The sequence below is a fragment of the Bos grunniens genome, chromosome 8 (genome assembly GCF_055505025.1).
Source record: "Bos grunniens cultivar Pamir isolate PY7600 chromosome 8, Bosgru_T2T1.0, whole genome shotgun sequence".
Taxonomy (NCBI): domain Eukaryota; kingdom Metazoa; phylum Chordata; class Mammalia; order Artiodactyla; family Bovidae; genus Bos; species Bos grunniens.
Genome location: NC_141172.1, coordinates 12,272,630 through 12,298,947, shown reverse-complemented (window position 1 = coordinate 12,298,947; position 26,318 = coordinate 12,272,630). Strand labels below are relative to the sequence as shown.

The 26,318-nt window shown below is 37.6% G+C and overlaps 1 long non-coding RNA gene and 1 pseudogene across 8 annotated transcripts in view; one reads left to right on the top strand and one right to left on the bottom strand.

Moving 5' to 3' along the window:
* LOC147366672 (uncharacterized) overlaps positions 1-26,318 on the bottom strand; it is a 384,117-nt gene that overhangs the window by 60,636 nt on the left and 297,163 nt on the right. The gene's annotated exons all lie outside the window — the stretch shown is intronic.
* On the top strand, positions 14,675-15,745 carry LOC147366674 (ras-related protein Rab-22A pseudogene; annotated as a pseudogene).

Below are 26,318 nucleotides of genomic sequence, written 5' to 3'. Positions count from 1 at the left end.
GATTTGCTGAGACTATAAATTAAGAGCTTTCCTCGATGGCAGACCCAGAGGGTTAGGTATGGATATATATATATATATTTTTAATCATTCCCAGTTTTTGCTTTGTTTTGTGTTTGCCAGACTTCCTTAACTATTGGATGCCAAGTAGGGAAAAAGTTTCCCTAGAGTTGTTTAGGAATGTTTGGTTGCTTTTATAAATAGAAATAAAAAGAAGTGATGAATACTAAACTAATTTGTAAATCATGTGTACTTTATGCTAAACAAGTCTTCAGTAACTGCTTTCTAAAAATGTAATCTAAAATTGCACTTGATTTGACAGCTGCCATTCTAATCAGTCAAAATATTGAAACACCAGCCTCTCAGTTATAAGAAAACAGGAAAATTCAGGTTCATCAACATATTTATTGAACAAAAAAGGACACATAAGTGGAATTTCCACATCGAAATATTTCATTTTTAGTAAGGATTTATCTGGCATGCCTTTGGTAGTACTAAAAATGTTACCAATTATTCTTGTCATTTAAATAATCATATTTTATCATAAGTGTTCACATGCTGCACGATTGTCTGAAGGAATTTCAATTGATAAATGTTGCTATTTTCATTTTTTTCCCACTTCCCTAAAGATATTTAACTGTCTACTTCTAGCTGTTTTCCAAGGGCAGTGTTTCCATCTGTGGAAACTGAGTTCTGAATTTCATCCTTTCAACCATATGCATATTATATACAAACTGGTTGAAAGCTGTTGGATGTCATTGTTCTCACAGATATTAAAATGCTACTGTTATACTTCCTTTTTTGTTGTTTGTAAATACAATAAATGTGGCATACCAGATGTCTATATGCCTGTAAGAAATCATTTTCTGAAAAGAATTCAGTTGGCTTTAACTCACCTCAGGAACAAATGAATTGAAAACAAGTAAATGGGAAGAGATTAGGAATAAAGTGGCAAAAGAAATGAAAGCCAGTTAGTGAGACAGTATGTAATACTATACTCCATTTAATTAAATTGTTATTTATTGATTTCCTATTACTTACTGTGCTTGGCAACATAGACAATCCAAAGATCAACTGGATATAACTTTTGTTGTCAGAACTCAATTTACTGAGAGAGATAAGAAAAGTGTATACAACAAGGTCAACTCTAAAACACGATGTAACTGAACCACAGACAAAGAGTAAGGTGAACAAAGGAAGGTCAGAGATTGCATGTGATTGAATAATTTGGGAATAATTTACTAAGGATAGGTTATGAAAGATGTATGGAAATTTTAAAGGTAGGGAAGGCAAATGAGACAGAAGGAACACTATGAGCAAACTATGAAGACAAGTAATATTTTATTAAAGAAATCTAAGAAAGTTCATTATAGCTATAGGTTACTACTAGTACATTTCTTTCCACTAAACAGTGCACTAAAGACACTTAAAGCCATACATATGTAAAAACTGAATGAGTTTGCTTTGAGGATTATAATCACACTGCCGTTAAGCTATTTACTCATTTACACAACAAATGTATTGAGTTTCGGGGCCTGCTCTGTAGTCTCCCAAATATAGTAAAAAAAATACTAAAAAGCTGAATAAAATTGAATTTGATGGGTTCCCTATAAGGAAAACATGAGAAGGCAATAACGTATACAGCTGATAATGGATAAATGTACTTACTGCTAGTTTTTTAGAAAAGTGAATATTTGATATTGTACAGCCAATTCTGAGATAATATGATACAGCCTGCTACAATTTTTTAAGTGCTGGAAAAAGAAACAAAAATTCTGGGTCAAATATACAGTTCATCACTCATAGTAATATCACGAGTGAGAATACCCATCTTGCACTGATTCCCTTAGCCATCATTGTCCCTGAGTGACACCAGTCAAGTGACCTGACAGTGGTACACATGGTAGGTTGTGTTAGAGGAGAGGAAACGTGAGCTTAGGGAACATGAATCTTTTATAACGTGTACTTTGCATACCTACCCTTTGTTTCAAAGACAAAATACTATCTTGGTCTATCAGGGCTGGTGTTATACAAACATCCAAAACAGACAGTCTGTGTGCCTGCTTACAAGATATGCAGGAAAGTGAGGAACCAATGGAGAACTGTCTTCCAACAGAATTAGAATAAAGGAAAGGAAATTACTCTTTCTGACTAGACAACAGAAGGGATTAATGTATCATAGATATGTTAACTGTTGAGCTGGCTCTTGATATTTAAGTAGCTAGAGAATAAGAGATAAGGATACTATGGGTGAAAAGATTAAAGCCAAAAACAGGGTGATAGAAATATCAACAGTATCTTTGGTGAAGGATGGTATTATGGAGGGAGGAGTGGATGCAGAGGGAAATTCAAGGGGTATTAATATGAACAAAATATGAATTAGGGCCAGTAAGCTGCAGTCTATGGGGTCACCAAGAGTCAGACACGACTGAGCGACTTCACTTTCACTTTTCACTTTCATGCATTGGAGGAGGAAATGGCAACCCACTCCAGTGTTCTTGTCTGGAGAATCCCAGGGACGGGGGAGCCTGGTGGGCTGCCGTCTATGGGGTCACACAGAGTTGGACATGACTGAAGCGACTTAGCAGCAGCAGCAGCATGAAGATAACTGAATATTCTGCTAAATAATTTGTTCTTTCTATAGACATAGTAGAGATGCATCAAAGATCTTTAAGTTGGGCAAGAACTAAATAATGTCAAATGACTTAGAGGGGAAATATTGATATTCTTTTGAAGGAAGACAAGGGATAATTGAGACTAGAGTAAGAAAATAAAGAGTAGGAAGGTAACTGTGATGAGATAAAGATCTGTATGTAAGTTAAGAAGGTTGCAGATCTATGTCAAATCTTAATTGGCAGGACTTCTAGATTATTTGGATTAAGGGCATGAGGGTAAAATTGGAGATGCTATTCAGGATCTTAGCTCTGTAAAGGAGAAAATGATAATACTGTCAACCAAAAGACACAGAAACAACCAACCAACCAACCAACCAACCAACAACAAAACACAACAGAACTCTATATTAAAGGGGAAATTTAAGGTCTATCTATAGATACATTTATTGTCCCATGCCTGGAAAACATCTAGCTATATATGTCAATTACATAGTTTCTATTTTAAGTTTATCTGGGGCTAGGGGAGAAATGAAGGCTGTACTTGCAGACAAACATTCTAAATAGTTTCACAGAAGATCATTGGAGAAAGGACGCCCACCACTCTCTGCAGTCACCGTCTTATGTTCTTAACAATATCTCAACAAGGAGCTCTGCTTTTCCCATTTAGTACTTGCCCCACAAATTGTAGAGCCAGTCCTCACAACACATTTTAATTTTGAAGGCATTCAGTTCAGTTCAGTTCAGTTGCTTAATCATGTCCAACTCTTTGCGATTCCATGAATTGCAGCACACCAGGCTCCCTGTCCATCACTAACTCCCAGAGTTCACTCAGACTCACGTCCATCGAGTCAGTGATGCCATCCAGCCATCTCATCCTCTGTCATCCCCTTCTCCTCCTGCCCCCAATCCCTCCCAGCATCAGAGTCTTTTCCAATGAGTCAACTCTTCACATGAGGTGGCCAAAGTACTAGAGATTCAGCTTTAGCATCATTCCTTCCAAAGAACACCCAGGACTGATCTTTAGAATGGACTGGTTGGATCTCCTTGCAGTCCAAGGGACTCACAAGAGTCTTCTCCAACACCACAGTTCAAAAGCATCAATTCTTCGGTGCTCAGCCTTCTTCACAGTCCAACTCTCATATCCATACATGACCACTGGAAAAACCATAGCCTTGACTAGACGGATCTTTGTAGGCAATGTAATGTCTCTGCTTTTCAATATGCTATTATTGTAGTAAACATATAAAATAAAAATATAAGTTAAAAAACATATTGTTATTTTCAAGATACAAATTGTTTCTGCTATCCTCAACTTCTATAGTACAGGAACTCTTCAACAGCTACCATTAAGGTGAAAGTGAAAATGAAGTCGCTTAGTTGTGTCCGACTCTTTGAGACCCTGTGGGCTTTAGCCTACCAGGCTCCTCCGTCCATGGGATTCTCCAGGGAAGAATACTGGAGTGGGTTACCATTTCCTTCTCCAGGGGATCTTCCCAACCCAGGGATTGAACCAGGTCTCTGCATTGTAGACAGACGCTTTAACCTCTGAGCCACCAGGGAAGCTACCATTGCTGTTAGGTAAAAGAAACAAAGCAAGCAAACAAACGAAAGTAATTATTCTGTCCTAGTTAGTTCTTCATAGCGTACCTACAGACTTTCTAGTCTCATTTTATATAACTTGCCCTCTCAGACACTCCAGCCTTTATTTGATGCCTTAGCTAATCCTCCTTATTAATCTTTTCTTCCATATGAACTTTGTTCTTATCTCTGTTGGGAATACTCTCTTCACTGGCCCCTATTCACACCCACACATAAATCCATTCATATTTTTTAGATCATATTTTCAACATGAAGGTATCCAATCCCTACATCTACTCTCATCAAAGATAGGTCAGGAGCTCAATTTAACCCTAGAACTATGAATCATTCTAATATAGTATTTCTGAAAACATTCAATTTATATGTTTATTTTAAATATCTGTTTAATGGCTGTTTTTTCTGTGGTGTTTAAACTTCATAAAGATAGTCTCTGCTTGTTTACAAGGTTGCATAGTATCACACAGCATAAAACCTAGGGCTGCTTATTTCTTTTTTCAACTCGTGTCTCCTGCACTGGCAGGCAAATTTTTTACCTCTGAGCCTCTTGGGAATCCCACATTATGTATAATGATGCCATTAAATATTTTGAATAAAATAATACATTTTACAGTACCAAATGGAAAAAAGTAATATACTAGTAATAGACATGGATTTGATCCCTGGGTCAGGAAGATCCCCTGGAAAAGCAAATGACAACCTACTTCAGCATTCTTGCCTCAAAAATCCCATGGCCAGAGGAGCTTTGTGGGCTACAGTCCATGGGGTTGCAAAGACTCAGACAGGACTGAGTGACTAAATAACTATAATTATACTGGTCAATTTTTTGAAAAAAAAGTTAGACTAACTTATACATACGTATTATACTGGTTTACAAAAATAATGAATAGCTATTTCCACTTGTATTATAAAGTTAATACAAAATAATGAATAACAACTATTATTCAAAATAATAATATTAGTTAGTTATGTTCCACAAATTACCAATAACTTTGTCAAACTGACCACATTGTAAGTGCCACAGATAATACTGCTTGATTTTTAAATTTTTCTTGGCTCATAGATGGTCATTAAAGATATTCTGTCAATTTTAATTATGGAAGTTTTTAAATAAAAACAAACAAACAATGATAATAATTGAGGTGTTAAGAAGTGGTCATATTTTCTAAAAATCTTGAAGAGAAAACGGACAGCATTTTGTGATGAAGTAAAATTTAGATACCGGGAAAGGGCAGGGATTAAGGATTATTTCACGATTTTTGGACATCATCTTCCAGGAGGCTTTAGGTAGAGTCAGTCAGGTGGAGTGAGGGAATTAAAGTTCGCTGTTATGCTGCCATGTTTTAAATTTTTATTCACCAACCAGATATAAATCTGTCCAAAGGCACATACTATCTGAATTGAGGAGGGTGGCTTGGGCTGGAGACAGGATTTATCATTAGGATACAGCCATAAAACAGGAGGAGATCAAGTGAGTAAATTTTGATAAAGAGGACCAAGGAGTAAACCCCAAATAACCAACAGTGAAAATGAAAGTGTTAGTCACTCAGTCGTGTCTGACTCTTTGCAACCCCATGGACTGTAGCCCACCAGGCTCCTCTGTCCATGGGATTTTCCAGGCAAGAATACCGGAGTGGGTCACCATTTCTTTCTCGGGGATCTTCCCCACCCAGGCATTGTGGGTCTTGTGTCTCCTGCATTGGCAGGTGGATTCTTTACCACTGTGCCACCTGGGAAGCCCAACGAATAGTGAGAGGTGAGCAAAAGGAGGGGATGGATAGGGCATGAGATATGCCAAGTAATGAAAAGTACCCAGTGACCTGCAAGTCACTTTAAATATTGTGTGCAAGAAGCAAGGGTCACTTCTGTTGGCATGTCATATAAGATGGATACTGATAATTAACCACTGTAATTAGTATTGTGACCTCAATAATAATAGCTTGAATGGTGTGAATATATAAAAGAACAAGGGGATAAGATGGTACTATAAATATGCGCACTACAAACAGAGACAAATGTATTCAGGGGAGTTTTTGATGGGAATCACTGAGGGCCTGATAGAATCAGTCCCTATTGATTTAAGCAGATAGGAAAGCTGAAGGCTATAAAGATATGGGGCAGATAAAGTGGGAAGGGCAGTTTTCTGAAGGTGGGACACATACATAGTGGTTTTAAAAACACCTAGCTTTAAAGACCATTCCTAATTTGTAAAGGAATCTGCACACTGTCTTCCACAGGGGTTCTATCAACTTACATTCTCACCAACAGTGCAAAGGTGTTACCTTTCCTCCACATCCCCCCCCCAGTACTTATTGTTTGTAGTTTTTTAATGATGGTCATTCTGACTTGTGTGAGGTAATGCCCTTATTGTAGTTTTGACTTGCATTTCTCTAATAATGAGCAGGTCAGTTTTCATTTCAATCCCAAAGAAAGGCAATGCCAAAGAATGCTCAAACCACTGCACGATTTCACTCATCTCACACTCTAGTAAAGTAAGGCTCAAGATTCTCAAAAACAGGCTTCAATAGTACATGAACCATGGACTTCCAGATGTTCAAACTGGACTTAGAAAAGGCACAGGAATCAGAGATCAAATTGCCAACATCCATTGGATTATCAAAAAAGCAAGTGAGTTCCAGAAAAACATCTATTTCTGCTTTACTGACTACGCCAAAGTCTTTGACTGCGTGGATTACCACAAACCGTGGAAAATTCTTCAAGAGATAGGGATACCAGACCACCTGACCTGCTTCCTGAGAAATCTGTATGCAGGTCAAGAGGCAACAGTTAGAACCAGACATGGAACAACAGACTGGTTCCAATTAGGGAAAGGAGTATATCAAGGCTGTATAATGTCACCCTGTTTATTTAACTTATATGAAGAGTACATCATGAGAAATGCTAGGCTGGATGAAACACAAGCCAGAATAAAAATTTCTGAGAGAAATATCAATGACCTTAGATATGCAGCTGACACTACCCTTATGGCAGAAAGCACCAACCAACCAAAAGGCCTCTTGATGAAAGTAAAAGAGGAGACTGAAAATGTTGGCTTAAAATTCAACATTCAGAAAACTAAGATTGTGGCAACCAATCCTATCACTTCATGGCAAATAGATGGAAACAGTGGAAACAGTGACAGACTGCGGGGCTCCAAAATCACTGCAGATGGTGACTGCAGCCATGAAATCAAAATACTCTTGCTTCTTGGAAGAAAAGCTATAATTAACCTAGATAGCATATTAAAAAGCAGAGACATTACTTTGCCAACAAAGGTCTGTCTAGTCAAAGCTATGGTTTTTTCAATAGTCATGTATGAATATGAGAGCTGTACTACAAAGAAAACTGAGTGCCAAAGAATTGATGCTTTTGAACTGTGGTGTTGAAGAAGACTCTTGAGAGTCCTTTGGACTGCAAGGAGATCCAACCAGTCCATCCTAAAGTAAATCAGTCCTGAATATTCATTGGAAGGACTGATGTTGAAGCTCCAATACTTTGGCCACCTGATTTAAAGAACTAACTTATTGGAAAGACCCTGATGCTGGGAAGGATTGAAGGCAGAAAGAGAAGGGGAAAACAGAGGATGAGATGGTTGGATGGCATAACTGACTCAATGGGTATGAGTTTGAGTAAACTCTGGGAGTTGGTGATGGACAGGGAGGCCTGGTGTGCTGCAGTACATGGGGTCTCAAAGAGTTGGACACGACTAAGTGATTGAACTGAACTGAATAATGAGCAATGCTGAGCATCTTTTCATGTGTTTATTAGCCATCTCCATGGTTTCTTTATGGAAAAATTTCTGTTTAGGTCTTCTACCCATTTTTTAATTGGGCTGTTTATTTTTTTTTGATGTTGAGCTGCATGAGCTGCTTTTATATTCTGGAGATTAATCCTGTCAGTTGTTTCATTTGCAATTATTTTCTCCCATTCTGTTGGTTGTATTTTGCTTATTGTTTCCTTTGATGTGCAGGAGAACATTTGTTTAAGTTCCATTTGTTTATTTTTTATTTCCATTGCTCTAGGAGGTGGGTCAAAGAGGATCCTGCTGTGATTTATGTAAAGAATATACTGCCTATGTTTTCCTCAAAGAGCTTGATAGTTTCTGGCCTTACATTTAGGCCATTCTTTAGCTCATTTTGAGTTTATTTTTGTGTATGGTATTAGGAAGTGTTCTAGAGGAGGAGCCACCTTACTCAGAGTATGGATTTTCTGAATCAAACCCCACTAAATCCATAACTTGGAGTAAAAGAATGTGCAATCATATTAAACAATGCAACGATTCAGTTAGATAAAGAGTGCTAATTTCTTAAACATTCTGAACACAGTCTCCTCCTTTTCTGCTCTGAGGATTTTTCTTATCTTACTACAAAAAGGGTCCAAAGTAACAGGTAACTAAGATGGAAAGGACATTAGAAATAGCTATAAGGAGACTGCTTATGTTTATGGGTTCATTCTTTTGGATTTCTTATAGCTCTAATGAACTCAAAGATTTCAAGTTTTCTCTCCAGAAAACTGAAGTATTTTATTAAATGTAGTATTAGCAAATTTTATGGAAATGCAATGAAATCTATGATTGTGTTTGTTCATTTGGGACCTTGTTAATTTGGTAATAGTAATTTTGGCCAATTGTTTTGTTAATTTGGTTTGCTTTCTTTTGGCAGGAACACTTGCAATGCTAGTAAACTATTATTTGAAAGACTGACACTAAGCTTTGTTCTGTGGCCATTAGAGATTTGGAGACATAACTGTTTTAAATACCCATGCTATTTCAAATTGAGACTACCACTGAAGAAATGGCATAGAATTCCTTTAGAGTCCACTGAAAAAATCAGTTTAAAAAATATCTCTCATATTATGGGCCTTGAATAGATTTAGTTCAGCTTCCAATTAAAAAAAAAAAACCTATATATATTTCCTATAATAGCACAGATTTTTCTTTTTGGGGGTTTCTTTTAACTACAGTCATATAATGAATAAATGTTAAATATTTAATTTAAATTATTCTAAATATATTTTCCTATTGTGTTTTATCTCTAGAATGTTTAAAAAAAATAATAAGGACTTGGGCAACTGAGGTGCTCTGAGAAGGAAGACATACCAGTAGGGGTGTTCAGGTCTGGGAACTTGCATATTGCATACGAACATGGGAAGTGGATATTAGTATAGGAAATACAGAAAAGTGGCCACTGAATTCCTCTCCTGTGCTCCCATGTTGAGCATGACTTTTGTCACTGCTAGCCACTAGACTTTTACTTCCCAAGAAAATCTAATTTATTGCAGATGAAGAAAACAGTAGATTACAGTCTGACAGTGGTTAAGTATATTCTAATTTTCTTCCTTTTTATAGGAACTGATGGTTACAGGATTTCCTAAGAATGTTTCAGAAAACAAATTTTAAATGCAGTGACAATATTATATGATATGATGTGACAAGATAGAATACAATGGAATAGAATAGTGGTTGAGTATATCAGATGTTCACATGGGCATTATGTGAAGAATAGACTATGAGAGGAGAAAGTCAGTCAGCAAACATCTAGAACAAACAAAATTAATGAGTAAATATCTCGTAAATAGTAAATTAGTATTTATGATACTTCTGTTATTGGCATAACAACATTACAGCCAATGGACTGATTAGCCATACTTTTCTCTTAGATGCAAAAATATTCATAATTCATTTTAATTGTAAATGCAGTTGTTTTCAATGTTACAGAATTAGGAGGTAATAAGCAACATCCTTGATGGTGAGAGCTGGACTTATGATGGACTAGCCAATTACCTCTCTTCACCCATCTATGTCCAGTGCTTTTCTTTTTTTTTCTTTTTTTTTTGCATTGATTGATTTTATTTTTAAACTTTACATAATTGTATTAGTTTTGCCAAATATCAAAATGAATCCGCCACAGGTATACATGTGTTCCTCATCCTGAACCCTCCTCCCTCCTCCCTCCCCATACCATCCCTCTGGGTCGTCCCAGTGCACCAGCCCCAAGCATCCAGTATTGTGCATCGAACCTGGACTGGCAACTCATTTCTTACATGATATTTGACATGTTTCAATGCCATTCCCCCAAATCTTCCCACCCTCTCCTTCTCCCACAGAGTCCATAAGACTGTTCTATACATCAGTGTCTCTTTTGCTGTCTCGTACACCGGGTTATTGTCCAGTGCTTTTAAAATAATACAAAAGAATATAGACTACTGGACAACAGAAAAACTGTTTTTATAATGACAGGTTCAGTTCAGTTCAGTCGATCAGTTGTGTCCAACTCTTTGCAGTCCCATGGACTGCAGCACACCAGGCTTCCCTGTCCATCACCTACTCCTGGAGCTTACTCAAACTCATGTCCATTGAGTCAGTGATGCCATCCAACCATCTCATCCTCTGTTGTCTCCTTCTCTTCCTGCCTTCAATCTTTCCTAGCATCAGTCTTTTTCAATGAGTCAGTTCTTCACATCATGTGGCCAAAGTATTGCAGTTTCTGTTTCAGCAACAGTCCTTCCAATGAATATTCAGGACTGATTTCCTTTAGGACTGACTGGTTGGATCGCCTTGCAGTCCAAGGATCTCTCAAGAGTCTTCTCCATTCTCAAACCAGGTTTCCAAAAGACATCTCAGTGAGGGGGAGAAAGAGGCATCTGTGAGCATGGCCTTGCCCTGTATCCTCAATTTCCTAGAGTTGTTCTGGTTTACCTGTTTTAAGTTCTGACATTCTGGATTATATTTCACTAGAATAAAAGATTCCTCTGCCCAAGGGATAGCCACCCCTGCCCCCACCACATAGGGCTATCCAAGATGGACGGGTCATGGTGGAGAATTCTGACAAAATGTGGTCCACTGGAGAAGGGAATGGCAAATCACTTCCGTATTCTTGCCTTGAGAACCCCATGAACAGTATGAAAATGCAAAAAGATAGGACACTGAAAGATGAACTCCCCAGGTCCGCAGGTGCCCAATATGCTACTGGAAATCAGTGGAGAAAGAACTCCAGAAAGAATGAAGAGACAGAACCAAAGCAAAAACAACACACAGTTGTGGATGTGACTGGTGATGGAACCAAAATCCAATACAGTAAAGAACAATATTGCATAGGAACCTGGAATGTTAGGTCCATGAATCAAGGCAAATTGGAAGTGGTCAAACAGGAGATGACAAGAATTAACGTTGACATTTAGGGAATCAGTGAACTAAAATGGATTGGAATGGGTGAATTTAACTCAGATGATCATTATATCTACTACTGTGGGCAAGAAACCTTAGAAGAAATGGAGTAGCCATCATATCAACGAAAGAGTCCGAAATGCAGTACTTGGATGCAATCTCATAAACGACAGAATAATCTCTGTTCACTTCCAAGGCAAAACATTCAATATCATGGTAATCCAAGTCTATGCCCCGACCAGTAATGATGAAGAAGCTGAAGTTGAACGGTTCTATGAAGACATGCAAGACCTTTTAGAACTAACACCCCAAAAAGATGTCCTTTTCATTATAGGGGTCTGGAATGCAAAAGTAGGAAGTCAAGAAACACCTGGAGTAACAGGCAAATTTGGCCTTGGAGTACGGAATGAAACAGGGCAAAGGCTAATAGTTTTGCCAAGAGAACACACTGATTATAGCAAACACCCTCTTCCAACAACTCAAGAGAAGACTACACATGGATATCATCAGATGGTCAATATCAAAATCAGATTGATTATATTCTTTGCAGCCAAAGATGGAGAAGCTCTATACAGTCAACAAAAACAAGACCAGGAGATGAATGTGGCTCAGATCATGAAATCCTTACTGTCAAATTCAGACTTAAATTCAAGAAAGTGGGGAAAACCACTAGACCATTCATGTATGACCTAAATCAAATCCCTTACGATTACACAGTAGAAGTGACAAATAGAATCAAGAGATTAGATCTGATAGACAGAGTGCCTGATGAACTATGGAAGGAGGTTTGTGACTTTGTACAGTAGAAAGGGATCAAGACCATCCCAAGAAAAAGAAATGCAAAAAAGCAAAATGGCTGTCTGAGGAGGCCTTACAAATAGCTATGAAAAGAAGAAAAGCCAAAAGCAAAGGAGAAAAGGAAAGATAAAAGCATCTGAATGTAGAGTTCCAAAGAATAGTTAGGAGAGATAAGAAAGCCTTCCTCAGTGATCAATGCAAAGAAATAGATGAAAACAATAGAATGGGAAAGACTAGAGATCTCTTCAAGAAAATTAGAGATACCAAGGGAACATTTCATGCAATGATGGGGTCAATAAAGGACAGAAATGGTATGGAACTAACAGAAGCAGAAGATACTAAGAAGAGATGGCAAGAATACACAGAAGAACTGTACAAAAAAGATCTTCATGACCCAGATAATCACGATGGTGTGATCACTGACCTAGAACCAGACATCCTGGAATGTGAAGTCAACTGGGCCTTAGGAAGCATCAATAAGAACAAAGCTAGTGGAGGTAATGGAATTCCAGTTGAGCTATTTCAAATCCTAAAAGATGATTCTGTGACAGTGCTTCACTCAATATGTCAGTAAATTTGGGAAACTCAATCATGGCCACAGGACCAGGAAAGGTCCATTTTCATTCCAATCCCAAAGAAAGGCAATGATAAACAATGCTTAAACTGCTGCACAATTACACTCATCTCACATGCTAGTCAAGTAATGCTCAAAATTCTCCAAGTCAGGCTTCAACAATACGTGAACCATAAACTTCCAGATGTTCAAGCTGGTTTTAGCAAAGGCAGAGGAACCAGAAATCAGATTGCCAACATCTGTTTCATTGTCTAAAAGGCAAAAGAGTTCCAGAAAAATATCTACTTATGCTATATTGACTATGCCAAAGGCTTTGACTGTGTGGACCACGACAAACCATGGAAAATTCTTAAAAGGATGGGAATACCAGACCACCTGACCTGCCTCCTGAGAAATCTGTATGCAGTTCAGGAATCAACAGTTAGAAATAGACATGGGAAAACAGACTGGTTCCAATTAGGGAAAGGAGTATGTCAAGGCTGTATATTGTCACCCTGCTTATTTAATTTATATGCACAATACATCAGGAGAAATGCTGAGCTGGAAGAAGCACAAGCTGGAATCAAGATTGCTGGGAGAAATATCAATCACCTCAGATATGCAGATGACACCACCCTTACGGCAGAAAGTGAAGAAGAACTAAAGAGTCTCTTGATAAAAGTGAAACAGGAGAGTGAAAAAAGTTGGCTTAAAGCTCAACATTTAGAAAACTAAGATCATGGCATCTGGTCTCATCATTTCATGGTGAATAGATGGGGAAACAGTAGAAACAGTGTCAGACTTTATTTTGGGGGGCTCGAAAATCACTGCAGATGATGATTGCAGCCTTGAAATTAAAAGACGCTTACTCCTTGGAAGGAAAAATACGACCAACCTAAACAGCATATTAAAAAACAGAGACACATTACTTTGCCAACAAATGTCCATCTAGTTAAGGCTATGGTTTTTCCAGTAGTCATGTATGGATGTGAGAGTTGGACTATTAAGAAAACTGAGCACCAAAAAATTAATGTTTTTGAACTGTGGTTTTGGAAAAGACTCTTGAAAGTCCCTTGGACTACAAGGATATCCAACCAGTCCATCCTAAAGGAGATCAGTCCTGAATATTCATTGGAAGGACTGATGTTGAAGCTGAAACTCCAATACACTGTCCACTGGATACGAAGAACTGACCCATTTGAAGAGACCCTGATGCTGTAAAACATGGAAGGCAGGAGGAGAAGGGGACAGCAGAGGATGAAATGGTTGGCTGGCATCATGGACTGTATGGACATGAGTTTGAGTGAAGTCTGGGAGTTGGTGAGGGACAAGGAGACCTGCCATGCTACAGCCCATGGGATCATATAGAGTAGGACATGACTGAGCAACTGACCTGAACTGAGAATAAAAGATGGCCATACTCAAAAATATTTTTAGACTTCTGCCTTCTCTATGGTCTGCTTTGTTATCTTTTAAGATATAGTAGCTGGATTGATTCATTTATTCACCTGAGTTTCTTTTAAAACTGTGGATTCCTGGATCTTACCCACAATCCTATTGCTTCAGAAACTCTACTATTACTACTACTACTACTAAGTTGCTTCAGTCATGTCCGACTCTGTGAGATCCCATGGACTGCAGCCTACTAGGCTTCTCTGTCCATGGGATTCTCCAGGCAAGAACACTGGAGTGGGTTGCCATTTCCTTCTCCAATGCATGAAAAATGGAAAGTGAAAGTGAAGTCACTCAGTCGTGTCCGACTCCTAGCGACCCCATAGACTGCAGCCTACCAGGCTGCTCTGTCCATGGGATTTTCCAGGCAAGAGTACTGGAGTGGGGTGTCATTGCCTTCTCCTCAGAAACTCTAAGGAACTTGTAGCTTCATACACAAATCCCAAACAGTAATGAGAACAAAGTTGGTTACATGCCTTACCACCATTTCTCTTTCTCATAGGAGGAAATCAGTGTCTTGTTTGAGGAAGTGTTCTTTTATCTACATAGGTGTCAAAATGGACTAAATGTCTCTTAAGAATTCCTTTCACTCTGCAGCTGACCGTCCGCTGTCCCCAGATGGCGGCAGCGGTGGTGCCCGGGAACCTGTTCAGGCTGCTGAGAACAGCCGGGCCGGGCCAAGGTCTGGCAAACGGGAGGCAGTGGCCTCTGCGTACCCCGCAGCCGGGGTTACGCCTTGCGGTGGTGGCACCCGGGAATGCTTGTGCTGGGCCCAGCCTCTCTCTATTGAGAATGGCAGCGGGCCTGCACCCCTGGTTCCCAGGCCATGGTGCTGAAGTAGCTCAAAGTGTGTCTGCTGGAGGATACAGAGGTAGGTAAATCAAATATTGTGTAGTGGTTCGTGGAAGACAGGTTTGATCCAAACATCAACCCAACAATAGGACCATCTATTATGACCAAGACTGTCCAGTACCAAAATGAGCTACATACATCCTTCATCTGCGATACAGTTGGACGAGAACGATTTCCTGCCTTAGCGCCAATGTACTACCAAGGCTCAGCTGCAGCTATAATTATTTATGACATCACGAAATATTTTCAACATTAAAGAATTAGGTAAAAGAGCTTCAGCAGCATGGCCCACCCAACATTGTAGTTGTCATTGCAGGAAATAAGTGATCTTATCGAGGTAAGAGAGGTCATGGAGAGAGATGCCAAGACTACGCCGACTACATCCATGCAGTCCTTTTATGGACCAGAGCGAAGAACAAGATAAACATAAACGGACTCTTTATATAAATTAGTCAAAGAATTCCATTCACTGACGCCAGCCGCCTTCTGGCGGAAACGGCTTCAAACTCTACAGAGCCTTTGGAGCCTAGGCGGAGCTGCTGCTGACTGGGCCTTGGCCCTGGGACTCCCAGACGAAGTAGCTGGTCCTGACAGGCCGCAGGAGGGCTGGGCCCCCCCTCAAGGGGTCGCCTGCCAGTCTTGGATCGTTTTTGGGCAACTGGGATTCACAGGAATTAACTGGTTCCGTCTCCTCTTCAGAGACTGAAGCAGTAATAGGTCAGTCTGTGGACTCCGTCCTGTAAAGGATCTCTGTGTACCCAGGGACTGCATCGTTGGCTCCTGATGTTGCTGAGAAGGAATGTACAGTTGTGTGAATAGTAGGATGAGATCATTGAGTAGCTTTGTAGTCAAGATTCTATGTCACATTTGTAAAGGAAAAGTTAGCACTTTCATGGTTCTTGAGGGAAAAAAAAAAGTCCTTGTGGATACATTCCTTCCCTTGTCTTCCCATTGACCATTGCCACTGCTAGAGGGAGTGATAACATTTAGAATGTGTGCAGTTACCACCCTGGAGGGATGGCAGTTAGGATTGTCTGACGCTGAGGTGGGTTGTTTCTGAGGCTGATGGAGAGGCACCCACCCACGCCGTCTCTGACACAATCTCCGTTGGGCACAGCAGCCCAGGACCCTGTCGCACAGGTATCCCCAGGCACGTCACTGGCACCTTTTTTAAGTAAGCTCTGACAATCAAGATGGCAGTGGTAGAGAGGCTGCCTGGAACATGTTGAATTGCAGATTCAGTTTAAACTGACTAGCCCTGTTTTCCAAAGAGAAAAGAAGAAGCCTAGAAAGTGGGGTAAATGCTGTCCATTTTTAATTTGACGGAGCTGCCTTGGTGGGGGAGACAGGTATCTGTTGCTTAGCACATGTAAAGTTGTAGTCATATATTTATGAGACCACTGCTTACAGATTATAAATTATGTAAATACATTAATAAATTCTATGCTTCATTAAAAAAGAAAAAAGAATTCCTTCCACTCTGAAACTCATTAATATCACAACCAATGATTTCATATATCTGACAGGATAAAATAACTAACTGGATGGAAAGTGAAAATGAAAGTGAAGTCTCTCAGTCATGTCCGACTCTTTGCGACCCCATGGACTGTAGTCTATCAGGCTCCTCTGTCCATGGGATTTTCCATGCAAGAGTGCTGGAGTGGATTGCAATTTCCTTCTCCAGGGGATCTTCCCAGGAATCGAACCCGGGTCTCCCGCATTGCAGGCAGACACTTTACTGTCTGAGCCACTAGTACATAACATATCTTTAACAATATGTTTTGTCTCACTTAAAAGATTACAGTAACTAAAAGGTAGAGAAGATCTGCATATTTAACAATATATTTTGGTATTAAAAGGGGGAACATTTTTTTTTAACTATCATAATTATTAACTACTTTTAAATAAGATGGCCATACATTCAAATGCATGGCACAAAATTCTTATAAAAGAAAACAAGGTAATACTGGTGAATGTATTTCCTTTATGATCTGGGATCATGCTAATACAAAAGGAAAAAAAAATTATGCCATAATGAAATATCTGATTTAATTAAAACATAATTACCACATATAGCAATCTTTGATTTTTTATATTCCACATAGGAGTGAGATCAAATAGTATTTATCTTTCTGTAACTTATTTCACTTGTCATAATGCCCTCAAGGTCCATCTATCTTGTCCAAATGACAAGATTTCCTTCTTTATCATGCCTGAATAATCCATTTGTACACCAATTCTACATCTTGTTAATCTACTTATCCTTGGTAAATACTTAGGTTGTTTCTATATCTTGACTGTTGTGAATAATAATGCAATGAGCATGGGAGTGCAAATATCTTTCTAAGATAGTGATTTAATTTCCTTTAGATATATGGCCTGAAGTGGGATTTTTGGATCACATGCTAAATCTATTTTTAATTTTTTTTGAGGAAACTCCATACTATGTTCCATAAAGGTGACAGCCTTTCAAGTGCTATTGGTCATTTGCTTGTCTTTTTTGGAAAAAAAAAATATTCAGTTCCTCTGTCCATTTTTTAAATAGATTTTTTTCTTCCATTGTGTTGGATTATATATATATATATATATACACACACACACACACACATATATATGGATATTAATGCATTAGATGTATGATTTGAAAATATCTTATCCCTTCCTTAGGTTACCTTTTCATTTTGTTGATTGTTTCTGTGGTTGTACAGATTTTTAATTTCATGTAGTCTCATTTATTAATTTTTGCTCTTGCTGTTGTGCTTGTGGTATCATACCCAGAAAAATCAGTGTTAAGAACTAATTTCAAGTTTTTCCCTATGCTTTCTTCTAGGGGTTTTATGGTTTCAAGTCTTGTATGTCTTTGATCCACTGGAAAAAATAATTTGATTTTTATACCAGTCTTATCAGAAATACATTATTAATCTCCTTTTATATCTGAGAAAATGGAGCCTCAGAAAATTTAAGTGACTAAGTCAATGTAAGTGGCAGGATGTGAAGTCCAGATAGCATTCAGTCCCATCATCTTAGCTGTAGAAAAGCCAAACCACGAAGTACAAAGATGAAAAAAACAAACAAACAAACAAACCTGATCAGAATATGTCTTCTAATTTTAGTTTCTACACATTTACAAAAACAAAGTGAAATCATATTTCCAAAATTTAAAAAAAAAGCTGTTTTGCTATTTTAAGTATTTGTTGAAATATAGAAAATTCTACAGTTTCAGTTTAAGCTAATCTGATATTTAATGAGTACTTTTAAAGGCACTCAAAGAGATCCAACCAGTCCATTCTGAAGGAGATCAGCCCTGGGATTTCTTTGCAAGGAGTGATGCTAAATGCTAAATGGAGTGAAACTCCAGTACTTTGGCCACCTCATGGGAAGAGTTGACTCATTGGAAAAGACCCTGATGCTGGGAGAGATTGGGGGCAGGAGGAGAAGGGGATGACAGAGGATGAGATGGTTGGATGGCATCACTGACTCGATGGACGTGAGTCTGAGTGAACTCCGGGAATTGGTGATGGACAGGGAGGCCTGGTGTGCTGCAATTCATGGCGTCGCAGAGAGTCGGACACGACTGAGCGACTGAACTGAACTGAAGATAGTATTCTACTAAGCCTGGGAAATTTCCAAGGTGCTTAGTCGTTGCTGTGAATCATATGGGTTCAAGATGTAAAAGACCGTGAGAACAGTGAGTAAGGAGACAGATAAAACCCCAAATGATGGCCTGAATGTATTTCTGCAATCCCTAACTGGTTGTGTTTCACAAACTGTATTTCCTCTGTCTCTGCTTTCCTTTCTTTCCCACATTAATGCTGCTCCTTAAACTTATTTTGATATATGTACATGTTTGAGGGTTCTATGGGAAGTTCTATTATACTACTATATAGTTTTATTTGAAAATCATCTGTTTATTCGTTGGTTTCAGTAGAATGAAATGGTCATGTTTCTCACTTTATAGCCATTGCCTTTTAATGTTTCCCTTAGCAAATCTAATATATTCACTTTATATTGTGCTCAATTTTGTAGTTCAAATGCATGGCCTTCTGTTACTTCCTTAAGAATAAAAACTCTCAAGATATTTAATATCTGTGATTTAGACAGTATTATCATTATTACAGTGACATAGTAGGAACCAATGAAAATATCAGAATACTTACAAAGCAATTTTATATACATAATAGCACTGAAAGGAGATCATGTGGAAATAGCCTAAAATATTAAATCAGTCTCCAGTTTGGCAAGGTTAATATTTTCTGTCCCATGTCTTGTAGGATGAAACAAGTCATTTATCATATACGATGGCTCTCGAAATATTTCAGAACCATGAAAAACTCTGTAATAGTGAATTTATATCTATAAAGGGAAAATGGAAACAAATCTGTACCTGAAAATAATAGTCTATTATAATAACGAAAGACCATTTGGGGAACTAGACTGAGTTTCAAAGATATATATATATATATATATATATATATATATATAATTTTAGATTTAAAAAGGTGGAAACAGTATTAATAGTAAAATCGGGTTGCTGAGTAAAAGCACTGAAAATATAAGGTTTTCATTTTAACTTTTCACTCTCAGTGTCTTACCAAGAAGCAGGACTGGTGTTTTCACCCAGAAGGCATCGTTGAATCTATTTAAACAAGGCCCCCTCTACTCTGTTCTCATATATATTCCTTAAACTCCTCTGAATTTACTAGAACAGTACTTGTTCTATCTCTTTCCTTAGATTATACAGAATCAGTATTTTTTTCTTTTCTCAACAGAGCAGTTGCATCTTATGAGCCAAATGTTTGAACCTCATAGAAGCCGTGCTAACCAAGATGTAAAGGATGAGTTCCACTTCAATAGAAATATGTTTGTGAATGTGTTTTTATAAGAAGAGCTATTATATGAATTTGCATATGGTCTGTAATAAGTCCAGCATATGGTCAAACTATCACTATAGAACATACAGGTAACTGTCAGAGAAAGGATTCTATATATGTTTAATCAAATTGACATGATTGTACCATGTGAACACATATGAGAAGTGCTTTACCCAGTTAACGCATTTATTCATTTATTCCTTATCCTATTTAAATATTCAAGAAGGTAATCATGCTTTGTTAGACACTAGGGATATGATGAAAACAAAGATTGACATGATTTCTGCCTCTTGAAGCTTATAAACTACCTTCTGCTTATGCAGGTATATGTAATTTTTGCATCTGGTTATTATAATGTATTTTAGGGGAGGAAAGTGAGGAAAAAAACAAAGAAGTTACATACATACATATATTTAAACTTTCTTCTACTAGCAAGAAGTCATTATCTTATCTGCAGGCCCCCACACATGTAGCCCTCCCTTTTACACCCAGAAAATTCAATTTACAAGGCTTCTCTGGTTCCAAAACAAGAGACACAGGTTAATCCCTGGGTTGGGAAGACCTTCTGGAGAAGGAAATGGCAACTCACTCTAGTATTCTTGTCTGGGAAATCCCATGGACAGAGGAACCTGGCAGGCACAGACCATGGGGTCACAAAAAAGTAGGACATGACTTAGCAACTAAACAACACCCAAGTCACTTTTTACACTCAAACAATATAATCATTCTATATTCATACAACAAAACTACTTTTACTAGAAAATACCTAAAGATTTTTTCACAACTTTCAGAAGTATTCAGCAAATATTACTTAAGCCCCTACTATGAGCCAAGGATAGGAGACATACAAGGGTCACTCTTCTCTTTCCCTTCCTGGTGTTGTGGGATTTTGCTTGACTGTGCATAGGAAACAGACAGACAGCAGTGTGGAGGGGAATTACATGAAATTAATAAAGATAGCAGATGGGACCAGAGCTTCTCTCACCCATTTCTATCTTTCACAGTATTTTGAGAGATAGTAAATATATATATATATATATATATATTTTTTTTTTTTTTAGCGCAGAAATATGTTAAAAAGTTTGGTTTGTCCTGAATGGTAATAACAGAAAGACAACGAGTAATTTGTCAATATGTAAAAATAAGAATATTTTATATAACAATCCATATTTGTAGCTTATCTGGAAATCTTGAAGGCAGCTGGTCCTAGATCCTACAACCAAGGTATTCCCTCATTTCCTCACATACCTTATTCATCATGCTCCACCCACTTACGTCACCTTGGTTACGGTTTTCCCCAAACTGCCAGATCAGAAAATCATCAAGACTCTGGACTAAAAATACAAATCCCCAGCTCATCCTCTGGAGATTCTGGTTCAATATACTGAGAATAACGGTAGACTCTAAATTTTAATAAGCATCTTATGTGATTCTTTGTACACAAAGTAGCTGGGGAAATGGTACTGTACGCATTTCCGTTTGCAGCCCCAAGATGATTAAAAACATGCTATTAACCTCACAATAAGAGTTGGTGATTTCAACACAGTATTAATTTATGGGAGTTTAATAAATGTGAGACAGGAGATGCAGGTTTGATGCCTAGGTAAGGAGGATCCCCTGGAGGAGGGCATGGCCACCCACTCCAGTATTCTTGCTGGGAAAATCCCATGGACAGAGGAGTCTTTATCATGCCATTCCCCCGTTTCTTACACACTGAATCTGTCTGTTTCTTACACATAGTAAAGCAAAATCCCACAACACTGGGAAGGGAAAGAGAAGAGTGACCCTTGTATGTCTCCTATCCTTGGCTCATAGTAGGGGCTTAAGTAATATTTGCTGAATACTTCTGAAAGTTTTAAAGAAATCTTTAGGTATTTTCTAGTAAAAGTAGTTTTGTTGTATGAATATAAAGCGGCAAGCTACAGTCCATGGGTTGCAAAGAGTTGGACACAACTGAAGTGACTGCTCATGCATACATACAAAGCAATAATGGTAACAGTAAAGATAAGCGCTATCATTCACTGAACATTTACTCTCTTCTGAGCATTATGTTCATAGTTAATTCTATACAAACATACTACATTTATACACACACAGTATATAATTGACTCTTCACTATGTGCTGATATTAATCTTAGCACCTTAAATATTATTTCAATGGTGTCAGTACTATTTTCCCCTCATACAGAAAATGAAAACAAAGCCCAGAAAGAAATATATATATACTATATTTTTAATGTTCTACAATTTGTACACATAAATATTGAGTCTGAACCTAGGTAATGTGACTTCAGAACTAACAACTCTAAACAAAACCTCTGCCCTATTAGTACAGTTGAGAAATGATATCACAAGGAATAAATATAAAGGCCTAGTGGTTAAAGGTGGATTCGTGCTTATATGACTTATGAATTCTTGCTCTCTTGAGAGTTTATAATTAATTCGGCAGATATCACTGCAAAATAAGGCATGCTGCAGTCCATGGGCTTGTAAAGAGTCAGATATAACTTAACAACTGAACAACAAAATCATATTATAGACTTTGTCCCAAGAAGATCTAGAAGAAACATATTAGTTATGATAAAACAAAGAGACTAAATTTATATGGAAACTATGATTTGATATTGTGTATAAATTCACAAAATATAGAGACTGTAGCCCCCTGAAAGTTTTATTACAATAAAGTTAATTATATCCAATTTAAAGTAGAAAATATATCCATTGTTTTCAAGCATGTAAAAACAATTATTAGACTCATTGCCAAAATACTGAGTTATTGTCTTCAAAACTAAATGCACCTTTCTCTATTTCTTCCAGTATTTAGTATTGCATGGATGTTTAGGATAAACCTTATTTTGCTCTCTTTAGTTGTTAGCCCCTCTCATTATTTCTTTCTCTCCCTTCCCCATTCCATCCCAGTCTGGAGGCAGGGAAACTTCTTATACTTTAAATTAAAATATGTCTCTAGAGTCTGGATTCTCATGAAGTGTGGGCTACTTTTGAATAATTTTTCATGAATATATTGTACATATTAAATCTGCATACTAAATTGTTTCCCTTAATTGTATTCTGGTAGTCTTACTGTCAGAGAGGAGCTAGAAGGGAAGGTACTAACAGGATAGGAAGTGATGGTCAGCTCCTCCACCAGACAAAAAACCACATAGTAAGAGCACCCATAGGTCCCACTCCGGAAGGATTGATTCGGGGCTTACATTTTCTAGAGAGAGAGAGGATATTGGGGTGGGCAACTAAGTGACTTTCTTGTGCTTCTCTGTAGACTGTTCCACTCTGTCCTGGAAATATCTGTACAATGTTTGCTATTCTGAAGCCATTCTACCATTTTATAGATAGAGAACATTTTGTCTAGCTTCTGGACTTTCTATTAGTATTCCTATAGTTGTCTCTGACTTTACTCTCTTTTATGTATGTTTTTATTTTATTGAGAAGCTGAGAAAGTCTAGCAATTGTTTCAAGATAAATCTATCCTGCTGCTGCTGCTACTGCTGCTAGGTCACGTCAGTTGTGTCTGACTATGTGACCCCATAGACAGCAGCCCACCAGGCTCCCCCGTCCCTGGGATTCTCCAGGCAAGAACACTGAAGAGGGTTGCCATTTCCTTCTCCAATGCATGAAAGTGAAAAGTGAAAGTGAAGTCGCTCAGTCGTGTCCAACTCTTAGCGACCCCATGGACTGCAGCCTACCAGGCTCCTCCGTCCGTGGGATTTTCCAGGCAAGGAGTTCTTAAACCATTTGGTTTGGGGGGTTATTTCTTTTTTCTTTTTTTTTTTTTTAGCCATCTGTTTAGACATTTATTCATTCATCCCAGCATTTATCCATCTATCCATTTAGGCATTTATTCATCCATTTGCTATTTCCAGAATATCTACTGAGATAAAATTTAGGCTCAAACCTGGGTATTTTTAGTGTTTTCAGTCACTATTTTTCTTTCTGCCGAAAGAAAAATAGGGGGGTTACTTCTAAGATATTAGTTCTACTCTGAGGTTGTTGTCCCTCTTGAGACCCTCCAAGATTATTTATTTAGTGTGAACCAGGGCCAGATGTGCTTCAGAATGCTGCCCCTGCCGTCTTAGAACATCTGTATCATAGGGCACTCTGTTTTGGTCTGTCAAGTGGGATAAAAATAAATGTAGAAATGATTAAAGATTATAGAGCCAATGCCTGGTACTCATCTAAAGAGCATGCTAAATTATTTGATTTAATCTTCACAACAATCCTAACAGTAAAAAATTATAATTATTTCTGGTTTAATGATGAGAAAGCTGTGGCTTTGGGACTTTATGTAATCTACCTAGTAAGAAAGTAGGAGACACAGAGTCAAATTTAAACCTCAATTTTTGCCTAAATTCAAGAGCTGGACTCTAATTTACATGTGTAAGTGATGAGTTTGTATCCATACTGAACACTAACATAAGAAAAGACACACAGTATAGAGAGGGCTTGTGTACTGCTTTGGCTAATCAGAAAATGCAAATAGTCTATAAAGTCCCCAAATAGTCAATTCTACCAATAACAGATGAAAAATTCTTGGGGGAAAATGTAAACTGTTTTGATAACACAGGTTATTTTTCAGTATTTTTATCTAAGAATCATCTGCTTATTTTTTATTAGGAGTATATATCATAAGATGTTGTCAGGGGAGAAACATTTAGAACTCAAATCTTACTAAAAATCCCTAAACACCCAAAAGTCAACTTCAATATGTTCACCACCATTAGCATATTATCATCAGAGAAAATATTCATAGGAGAGAGAAATATAGCATGATAACAGAGTTGTTTTTTTTTTTCCCCTTTAGAGATCAGAATTATGACAGCTCTCATTGCTCATGTTAGAAAAATCTAATTTCACAGCCAGTTTCAAATCCTGCTGTTTCAGCAGAGCTAACAGAGAATATCTTGTGAATGAGTGAAGTCAGCCCTTATTGTAAAGCAGTTGGGAAATCTGTGGTTTCAATATCCTTCATGGGCAACTTTTATCGATAATGTTATATATCTTAAAATAAATGGGATTTCTATGGTGCTGGGCCCCTAAAAGTAGTAAGATACTAGAAGTGACATACATACCTACAAAGGCTAATGCCTCTTGCCAGAGAGGCATTTAATTGAATGTCTCAATTAAAATATTGAGAAAGTAGGTATTCATACAGACAGCATGCAAATAGGGTGGACCAGGTAGATAGGAGCTGAAGTATACTAACATTTTATTTAAGAAGCCTGGAAATTGAAAATATAGCCTTTTACATTTAAAAATTGGGGAGCCTGAAACTTTCTTTTAAATTTCTTCATTCTGAACATAGCAAAATTTTGCAGTAAGTAGGTTTGTTTCCTTGCATTTCCAAGGAAAAAAAATTATCTTCATATTTGTATAAAATAAGAAATAAAATATATAGACTCCTTTACATTTTGCTCTTGAGTAACCTACAAGGAATGTGGACAAACAACATATCAAATTCTCAGTAACTGATAGGTTTGAGTGGTAGGATTTCACTTTGACTACTGGCTTGCAAATATTGTTAAATTACATTCCTAATGAACATGGCTTAAAGATTTGTGATGTTGAAAAGTAACAGTGTCACAGTGGATAATATTCATAGGTTTATCAATGCTCAAACTAATAAATATTTAAATCACACAAGCATAAACTATATTTAGTCTGTAAATATTTCTGTTATTTGTAATAAAGTTGACACACATATCTACTTTATAAACCTAAGAACTTAAAAACAAGCATTTTTATTACTAAATACTTATAAAATTTGGTTTTAATTTCCTAATACTAAAATTCTCCATTCTTTATTCATTTATCAGTAAATATATAAATAGTAAAATTTTAAGTCATAATTTTAACCTTGTCTAATGAGATCCAACCAGTCCATTCTGAAGGAGATCAGCCCTGGGATTTCTTTGGAAGGAATGATGCTAAAGCTGAAACTCCAGTACTTTGGCCACCTCATGTGAAGAGTTGACTCATTGGAAAAGACTCTGATGCTGGGAGGGATTGGGGGCAGGAGGAGAAGGGGATGACAGAAGATGAGATGGCTGGATGGCATCACTGACTCGATGGACGTGAGTCTGGGTGAACTCCGGGAGTTGGTGATGGACAGGGAGGCCTGGCGTGCTGCAATTCATGGGGTCGCAAAGAGTTGGACACGACTGAGCCACTGAACTGAACTGAATGAGACAAGTGTCCCTATTATGACTCAACCAATATTATTTTCATTATAACACTAACAATTATATTTAAGATAAATATTTCTAGAACATATAGAGGGGCAATATATAGAAATTAAAGTAGAACATGTAGAACAATATGTCAAAATGATATTTATGCATATATCCACATATGATTAAAACAGAGTAAACAACATCAGTCAATCAAGTATAGTGATCATTGGAGAG